Here is a 9,618-nt window from a genome sequence, read left to right on the forward strand (position 1 = left end):
TTCCCAGCACACCCCCGTGGCTAGTATTCAGATGTGACTCCAGACACAAAGTTAGTGGGATGGAGCAGTGGCGGTTTCTGTAATGGACATTACAGATGGACATTACAGAAACCGCCACTGCTCCATCCCACTAACTTAACCTTCTCATCGTAAAGGTGCCCGCAGGGATAGGCTGCCACCTGTTCCACTGCCGCCTCTGTCGCAGGCATCCACTGTTCCCTTCCTGAGCTCCCTGTCTCCCCATGCCATCCCCAGGACTCCCCCCCCCGCCCCCCCACGCCAGGCCCGTAATTGAATATAAAGGCGCAGAAGCCAGTGCAAACAGCAGCATTCATCACCGGCAACCTGGCAGCCTCCCGCCATAGATCTTTCTCACACGTAAAACAGCTCGTGTTAATCATTGCCGCTGATTTATTGTCTTCTCCGCCTCGTACATAAATTATTCACCGTTGCCTGCGCACGGAGGAATCCTGTAATGAGGCTCCTGTGCTTCCATCTCTGAGGTGGAACCCCCGACCTCTGGGTCCCCGCTGACCTGGGGTGTTCACTGGTCTGGCCCAGGCATGGAGCCCCAGGCATGGAGCCCCAAGCTAGGAGAGGGAGGGAATGGGAGGGGGAGGGACCCCATTCCTGAGTATCTGGGCCTCCCAGGGGCACAGGCAGCAACTCCTCAGCTCAAGAAAACAGGACTTTGGCCGTGGAGATCTCTCTATTGGGGACAGGAGAAAGAGAGCAGAATGGGGGCTATTGGGTGGCCCTGGACTTCCTAAGGCAGGGGGTGGGATGGGCGTGGAGGGATGGGGGTGGGCATGGAGCAGAAGGAGCCTTTAACTGGAGGTTCCTGGCCAACACCTGGGAGCTTCGCCAGCCAATCAGGCCCAGCTTTAGGGAGTTCCTCTTCCCTGGAAGCAGGATGTGGGCGTGGCCATGGGGCTGGGAGACCTGCCTTGTCCAGGGCCCTGTCCTACTCTGGGGTCTGCGCTGCTCTCTCTGGCCACGCCTCTGAGGTGGCCAGGGCCTCCGGAGAAGGTGGTGGTAGTAGTTATGACAATGTCCACCAGATGGCAGACCTAAAACCCAGCACAGCAGCTCCAAGAGGCGGGAGAGGGCACCTGGATAAGTGCCTTTGGAAAGGAGAGTGATGGGGACTAGGTGGAGGTTGGGGGGAACGGGGGCTCTTGCTCAGGGAAAGAGCCCTTAGCCTTAGTGGAACCAAAAGACAGGCCCATCTCACACATCAAACCACACAAGGTGCCAACCTCAAAAGGATGGTCTCGGGAGAAGAGCTGGGGCCCAGGAAGTGCGTCTGGGCAGAGGGACTCTGGTGGGGGAGGAGGCAGTCAGTCCCACCTTTTCTGGCCTGGCCACGGCTCTCCTTCCCATCACTTCCCAACCCCTGTCTCTGGGCGGGGAGTCCCTCAGAAGCAGCCAAGACAAGAGCTACTGGTGTCATGTGGTCAGTGGGGGTCCAGCAAAGCCCAGCTGTCAGCATCTGGAGCGCTCACTGATCCTGGAATCAAACCCTCAGGCCACTGAGTTGCTTGGATCCGTTTTGTTCAAAGACCTCCGTCTCCCCAGCACACCCGCTCCTTCCCTCCTCCCCCTGGAGCTGCCCAGAGACACAAATGGGCCCTAAAGTTCACGAGACCCGTGGCTTCAACACCGGGCTCGCCAGAGGTCCCCAGCTGGACCCTTCTCCAAGCCTCTCAGCCCCCACATGGTCTTCTGCCATCTACTAAGGCTGGGCAGAGCCCTGCATGGCACTGTGTTACCACCTGCATCTAAGCTTCCACCTTCGATGCAGGATTCTGGCCCTTTAAATGCCCTGAGTCCCAAGGGTGGAGTTGGCAGAACCTGGGTCTGAAGGACAGCCAAGGCGTCCTTTAGTCCCAGCTGCCTCGACTGGAATCCTAGGAAAACAACGGGAACATCCGTCTCCTGGGCAGTTCTTGCCTAGGTGTCCTTACTGTAAGCCCCTCCCCCAACTCTCTGCAGGTTTTACTCGTTGGAATCCTGGCGTGTCCCTCCTGGCTCCAGGACCTTTGTGACCTGCTGCGAACTCCTAGCTCCAGGCAGGGCCCCGCCTCCTCCTCTCAGGCTCAGTGAAGACCAGCATTTCTGACGCATGGGCCTGGAGGCCCACTGCATTGCAGGCTGTGGAGACTGGGTTCAGGGAATGGAACTGTAAATAAGCTTCTTTTTAATATATATATATATATATATATATATATATATATATATATATATATATTATTGATTTTTTACAGAGAGGAAGAGAGAGGAATAGAAAGCTAGAAACATCGATGAGAGAGAAACATCAATCAACTGCCTCCTGCACACCCCCTACTGAGGATGTGCCTGCAACCGTTGGCGGGAATCGAACCTGGGACCTTTCAGTCCGCAGGCCAATGCTCTATCTACTGAGCCAAACCTGTTTCGGCTGTAAATAAGCTTCTTAAAGTGAGCACAAGAGACTTCCGCAGAGCCAGGGGAATGTGCTACTAGACCTGAGCTTCCTGAGGGCGGCCGCAGGGTGGCTGGCTGGAAGGCTTCCTAGTTGGCATCAGAGTGCGGACTTCCCGGCGGCGGCTGCGCTGGAAGCGGGTACACCCCGTTGGCCTCCGCCCTCCCACCCACCTGGTCCCCTTTCCTCCCCGGCCGGCCCTTCCACACCCCGCTTGCCCGGCTTCCTTGGACCCGCTGTCTTCATGTCTGTCTTCACGTCAGTCCCAGGGCTGCCCAGCCCGGCTTGTTTATCCTTCGGGGGGTCCGAATGGGTGTTTCAACCCCAATTATGCTCTGACCACAGTCACCACAGATACCAAAACAAACGTCCCGGGCGTCAGGGGTGGGGCGGCTCAGACAGGCTGGTGCCAGGGGGGCTGATAGAAGGGGATCCGCCTGGGCCCGGAGGCGATGAGAACTGCTCCTCGTGATGGGGCCCTGGGGACCCGGGGCTCGTGGGTAATTGGCCTCCTCAGCGAGGCCGAGGCCACAGAGAGAGTGAGCGGTCATGGCCTCAGTGTCCACCCCTCTTCCCTGCGGTCTCATCTGTCCGAGGCCTGGGGCTGCCTTGGAAAAGCCCCGTCTCCCCTCCGCTGAGTCTGGCCTCACCTCCAGCAGATGCAGATCTTGACTCCTTGACCCAGGCCCTGGAGACTCTTACGGCCTCTTCGACCTGGCGGTCTAGTGTTGGAAGCACAGCCCCAACTCTGCTGGACTCACCCTGTGACTTGGATTGGGGTCCTGCGCCTCAGTTTCCCCTCTCAAGGTCAATTGGTAGAAAATTGACTTCCCAGTCTGACTGCCCCGGAGGCAGAAAAATTCCAACCCTCCAAACCTCCCTGGGGTGGCTTCTCAGGGAGCGAGTGGGACGTGAGGCCCCAGTGACAGGGTAAGGAAGAAGAAGGGGGGCAGTGCTGATGGGTCGGCCCTGGTTTCTATCTAAGGTAGGGGTGTCGAACTCAATCAGAGAAGAGTCCAAAATCTAAAATCCAGCCTAAATCGCGGGCCGAATGGTTTACTGAACAGTCATAAACTGACAATGTCATAAACTGACAGCGGAGTGCAGTGATGACAGCGCGGTGCGGGCCACATTGCAAGGCCTGGTGGGCTGGATTTGGCCCGCGGGCCTTGTGTTTGACACATGTGATCTAAGGTTTCAGAAGGACGGGTGCCAGGCATCCAAGTCTAGGCCTCCAGCTCCCATCTGCCTCCGTGGCAGGGTAAGACTTGCCCTCTGAACCGGGGACCCAGCAGAAGCCATGCTCACATTCACTTCCAGCTGTGTCCGCCTCCCTCTCACTCACTGCCGTCCTCTCTGGCTTCTCACCCCAGTACCTGCCTTACCCTTACCCTTGCCCTGCTGCTATGCCCTGGAAAGGCCACCTCAGCCCATCTGTCCCCTGGCCAATCTCTGCCATGAGCACACCCAGGAACATTTTAAACCAAAACAGCCCCCATTTATTGAACACTTTCCCTGCGTGTGCCAGATGCTTTTGCAATTAGATCTCTGTATTAGTCCTGTAAGACCCGGCTTTATAAAGGAGGCAAGGAAGCTGAGATATAGCAACCCAGCTTTAGAGAAGTGAATTGTCCAAATCACCCCACTAGGAGGTGGTAGAATTGGATTCAAACCCAAAAGGCCTGACTTCCGGGCCCAAGGTTTTTGCATCAGGCTCAGGACAGCACAAGGAGAGTCTGGGGATAGTGGGTTTCTATTCTACTCTCTGTTCTGGCCTCTCTTACTCATTCAACCCTGGCTGCTGCCCAAACCCAGCAGCCTCTGCCCCCGGGCTGGAGCCACAATGTGGCAGGTGGAGGGATGGGAGGTGGGCTGTGGGGTCAGAAATCTGCTTCCCGGCCACTCCTCAGAGGCCCAGACTCAACTCCCAAAAATACGTTCAGTGAGGTCAAGGTCAAGATTAGAAACCTGGCCTGGGAAGGAGGAGAGCCACCAGGGGCTTATGAGGTTGTGCAGGTGTGAGTGCACGCTGGAGACTGTGTTTGTCTGTGGCTATATGTCGGCCTGTGCCCGTGAGGCTGAGGGTATGCACCAGTGTGGGTGTGAAGGTGTGTGTCTTTGTAAGACCAAGTGTGACTAGGTAAGTGTGCTAGTGTAACCACATGGAGTATGAGTGCTCCCAAGTGTAAATGATTGAACATGGATGTGAGAGCACAAACATGAGTGGCAAAGGCAGTTTTCTTAGAGGGAAAATTCCGGAAGATCCAGAGTTCACTCTCTGCTCTGCTTTTAACCAGTTACGGGGCTTTGGACTCCTCTAGGTTTCCAAACCTGAAACGGGGAACAAAGCCCTCGGACGGTTACTGTGAAGGTCAAATGTGACACGGGGATAACAGCAGAAGCTACCTTTCAGAGTTACAATGCGGGACAAATGAGGCAATGTGCAAGCCAGGATTCTCTCAAATGCAGAGGGCTGCCTGAGCGACTATTAGCACCAACCGTCACTCAGTGTTTGTCACGAATTGCTGAGACTGAATCCAGGGGTTGTAGGTACAGGCAGGACCTCCTGGGCCTGGACTTGTCTCTAAGACCACAAATTACAACTCAAGCAAGAATAAAGTCCACTTGCCACTGTCCGCTTTCCATGAACCCTTTGTGACCTTTCTGTGGCAGCTATGGCTTGGGCCCTGGCCATCTTTCCTTATCTCTGTAAAAAGGAGGACTCCAGCATCAGTCTGGACATCTCCCCACTTTTAACATTCCAGGGGTGGAATGGAAGGCGAATCCTTGTGACATTTGCCAAAGCAGAATTATTGCCAAAGAAGGGCCCCTCTCTTCATTCAATGGATACGACTCCTGGTGCCGCATACCTTTATTAATTCATTAACATACCTTTATTAAAATTTATTTTAAATTTCAAAAGTTAGCTATGAATACATTTTTGTGGTAAAAAATGTAGATGATGTCCTAACCAGTTTGGCTCAGTGGATAGATCGTTGGCTTGCGGACTGAAGGGACCCAGGTTCGATTCCTGTCAAGGGCATGTACTTTGATTTTGGGCACATCCCCAGGAGGGGGTGTACAGGAGGCAGCTGGTTGATGTTTCTCTCTCACTGATGTTTCTAACTCTCTCTCCCTCTCCCTTCCTCTCTGTAAAAAATCAATAAAATATATTTTTTTTAAAAGAAAAAAATATATAGATGAACCACTCTTTCCAATAGGTCACTGCTATGGTCAGTTTACTGGGTATCCTTCTTGATCATTTCCTCTGCATTTAAATACATGTACATATCATTCATAAACAAATATACTTTTTGAGGGTATATTTTTATCTTTGCACATGTGTTATTTTTCTGCAATTTGCTTTTCTAATAAAAAACAGGGTGTGGAAAAACATATGGTGTGGAGATTCTCCTGGATGAATATATATATAGATCTAGCTCATTATTTTTAACTGCTACATATTAAGTACTCCATAGCATGGTGTGCCATTGTTTATTTAGCCACCCTTCACATGTGGACTATTAGGTTGCTTCTAACTTTTCATTGTTTTATAAAAATGCTCAGTGAACACCCTGGTATGTGGTTCTGTGGGCAGACATGAGTATTTTCATTAGCATAATGGATCTTTAGAAACAGAGTTGGTAAGACAAATATGGGCATTATTAATTTTTGTAGAAACTGCCACGGTACCTCCAAGAAGACTAGGTCCATTTATGTACCTGCAATTGTTGATGAGACAATCCACTTTTCTTTAATATTTTTTTAATTTTTCAATTACAGTTGACATACAATAATATATTAGCCTCAGGTGTACTACAGAGTGATTAAACATTTACATAACTTGTGAAGTTATTACCCCAATAAGTTTAGTGTCCATCTGACACCATACAGTTATAATATTGACTATATTCCTTATGCTGTACTTTATATTTTTTATAACTGCCAATTTGTACTTCTTAATCCCTTCACCTTTTCTACTCATCTCCCCAACCCACACCCCAATCTGGCGACCATCAATTTGTCCTCTGTATCTATGACTTTGAACAATACACTTTTGTACATTCTCTCCAGTATTAGTATTAGCAATCTTTTTAAATGTTTGCTACTTTCATGGATCAAGCAAACAAAAATCTTATGTTTGTTTTAATTTGCATTTTACTAATTATGATTGCATTTCTTTGTTTTTTATGTTTATTGGACATTTTGTATTTCTATTTGTATAAATTGCCTATTCACATACTTTGCCCATTTTTCTAATGGGATTTTAACATTATTTTTCTTATAAAAATATGATTTTTAAAAATTGATTTCAGAGAGGAAGAGAGAGGGAGAGAGAGATAGAAACATCAATGATAAGAGAGAATCATTGATTGGCTTTCTCCTGCACACCCTGAGTAGGGATGGAGCCTGCAACCCGGGTATGCGCCTTTGACTGGAATTGAATCCGGAACTCTTCAGTCTGCAGGTCAATGCTCTATCCACTGAGCCAAACCAGATACGGCACATTCTTTTTCTTATCAGTATGTTAGGATTTTTTTTCTGGATGTTAATATATGTTATGCTTTAGTTGCTTGTCTTTTTGTCATTTTCAATCTTTTATCAGCAGGTTCAAAGTTAGATGTAGTACACTTATCAATATTTTCCTTGATGACTTTTATAGTTTGGGTCTTATTTTAAAAAACTTTCTCTAGTCCAAAATTATTTAATTTTAACTTTTATTGTCTTCCAACATTTTTAGAGTCAGGTCTTTATTCCCTCTGTGCACCATAGAAATAATCCTTTTGTAAAACAGTTCGGAGACCTCCCCCATCACCATGGAGTCTCAGGACTATGAATCTGATTTGCTAATACCAACAAGTGCCATCAGGGTTTTCATAGTTTGGAAGTGAGAGACTTTGGAAGCAATGGCAGGTGTCTGGTGTGGTGAAGGAAGGTTGGGGAGGGGGTGAGTGTGACGTGAGAGGTCCCCTCTCAGGGCTCTGCTGAGTGAAGATAAGTAGAGAACACTGGCCTTGGATCAACCCTTTCCACCCGTCAGATAAAAATGGCTCCAGGCAAAGAGACCAGCAGGTGATTCCAGAGGATCCTGAAAGGTGCATCTCTGAGTGCACTTGGTGAATAGCACATGTCACACGGCATGGATGGTCTGCTTTCTTAGCACTGGCCCCCACCAAAATGTCACCCCTGGGGACAGGGATTGTGTCCTCTTCATTTTCATCTCCCCGCACCTGACTCAGAGCTGGATCCTTGGGTGAATGCACATATACATCCTCATTTTCATGTGCCCACATTTCTGCATGTAAGAGGCACGTGCAAGGGGCAGGTTCCTGGGTGAGCACACATGCATCTCTCCCTGGGTGGGATGGATAGATGCATGCTGAAAGCACAATGGGCAGTGTATGTTCTTGTGTCTCTGACCGTGTGGGCCTTGAGTGCAGGCTGGCATACCTGTTTCTGTGGGTGCGAGAACACGCGTGTGCTTCCTCCCCTCCCCCATCAGCTTCTCCACCCTCTATATCTCTGGCCACAGAGATTTTTCTCCTCACAGGTGGGAGGTGTTATTACTGCGGACAAAGTCAAGACATGGCAAATCTTATAGTTTCTCCCAGGAAGCTTCTTTCTTTTCTTCTCCTCCTTCCTCTTCTTTGCTCTCTTCTCCCCACCCCTTCCTATTTCTCATCTCTCCTCTCCTCCTGCCGGGAGGAAGCTCATCTGAGCTCAGCCTTTACTGAGATGGCCATTTGGGCCCATTAGCTGCTTTCTAATGAGTGACTGCCTTCTTGGCCCCTCCCCCCACCTCAGTTGGGAGGGTGGGATCAATTAGCCACTGAACACACACACACACACACACACACACACACACACACACTCCTACACATGTATTCTTGCCCCTGTATATACATGTACACATCACATATACTAATACTCTCATAACCAACACATGCATCCTTTCTCCTTGACCAATAATATCCTTTTAGGGGTCCCTACTTTCCACAGTGTTCTCCAGGTGCCTAGAGAGAGAGCCTGTTAAATCAACAAGCAGAACACCCACTGCCAAGCCTACTCACCCCAGCTCATTCCCAGATGAGTCCAGCTCTCATGTTTTACAGATGGGTAAATAGAGGCTCAGAGTGGGAAGGGACATGTCCAAGGCCCTTCAGTCAATGAGAAGCCAAGCTGGGAATGGTTCATGTCCTCAGATGCCCAGTCCCACACTGTTCCTATCAACGGATAGAAATGGGCTCCCAACGAAGGCCTGCCCTGTCCCCAGCAGAGCTCTGGGGTTCTAAAGGAGTGAGTTCTCATTAAAGGGAGCGGGCAGGACTCTGGAGGTGGTGAGGACCCGGGCAGGCCTGCGTGTGCTAAGGAGGGAGAGGGTGAGCTCTCAGGGAGGCCTGCTTGTCCCACAGAGTCAACTTGGCCTAGAAATTGTGGACAGATGGGTCCAGCCTCAGTCCCTCCTCACCGTGGCTTTCTCTCCCTCCACTGAGCACTGACCTCAGGGATCCCCCATGCAAGCTTTCTTGATCAACCAGAGGGGGCCCCTTTGCCCATCTGGGTGGCTTAATGGGTAGGAGAGTCATTTTGTACACCAAAAAGGTTGCGGGTTCAATTCTCAGTCAGAACACATGTCTAGATTGCAGGTTTGATCCCGGGTCAGGGCACCCACAGGAGGCAGCTGATCAGTGTTTCTCCCTCCCTCCCTCCCTCTCTCCCTCCCTTTCTTCCTCCCTCCCTCTCTTCTTTTCTCCCTCTCTGCCTCCCCCTTCCCTTCATCCCTCCCTCTGTCTCTCTCTTTGGAATCAATGAACATATCATTGGATGAGATTGGGGAAAAGTGGGTCAGGGGCCTGAGGCACGTAGGGCCCAACAGGGATAGCTGAGCCGCCTGAGTCAGAATGCCCTGGGAAAGCCTCAGCAGCTGGAGGTATGGCTGAGCCTTGGCAATTCAGACCTCCTAAGGTCCCACCCCCACAGGCTTTGTATGAAAGAGGAGTTAGCCAGCACCGGTTTGGCTCAGTGGTAGAGCGTCGGTCTGCGGACTAAAAGGTCCCAGGTTCGATTCCGGTCAAGGGCATGTACCTTGGTTGCGGGCACATCCCCAGTAGGGGGTGTGCAGGAGGTAGCTGATCGATGATTCTGTCTCATCG

This window comes from Pipistrellus hanaki (assembly GCF_964339955.1).
Source record: "Pipistrellus hanaki genome assembly, chromosome: 14".
Classification (NCBI taxonomy): domain Eukaryota; kingdom Metazoa; phylum Chordata; class Mammalia; order Chiroptera; family Vespertilionidae; genus Pipistrellus; species Pipistrellus hanaki.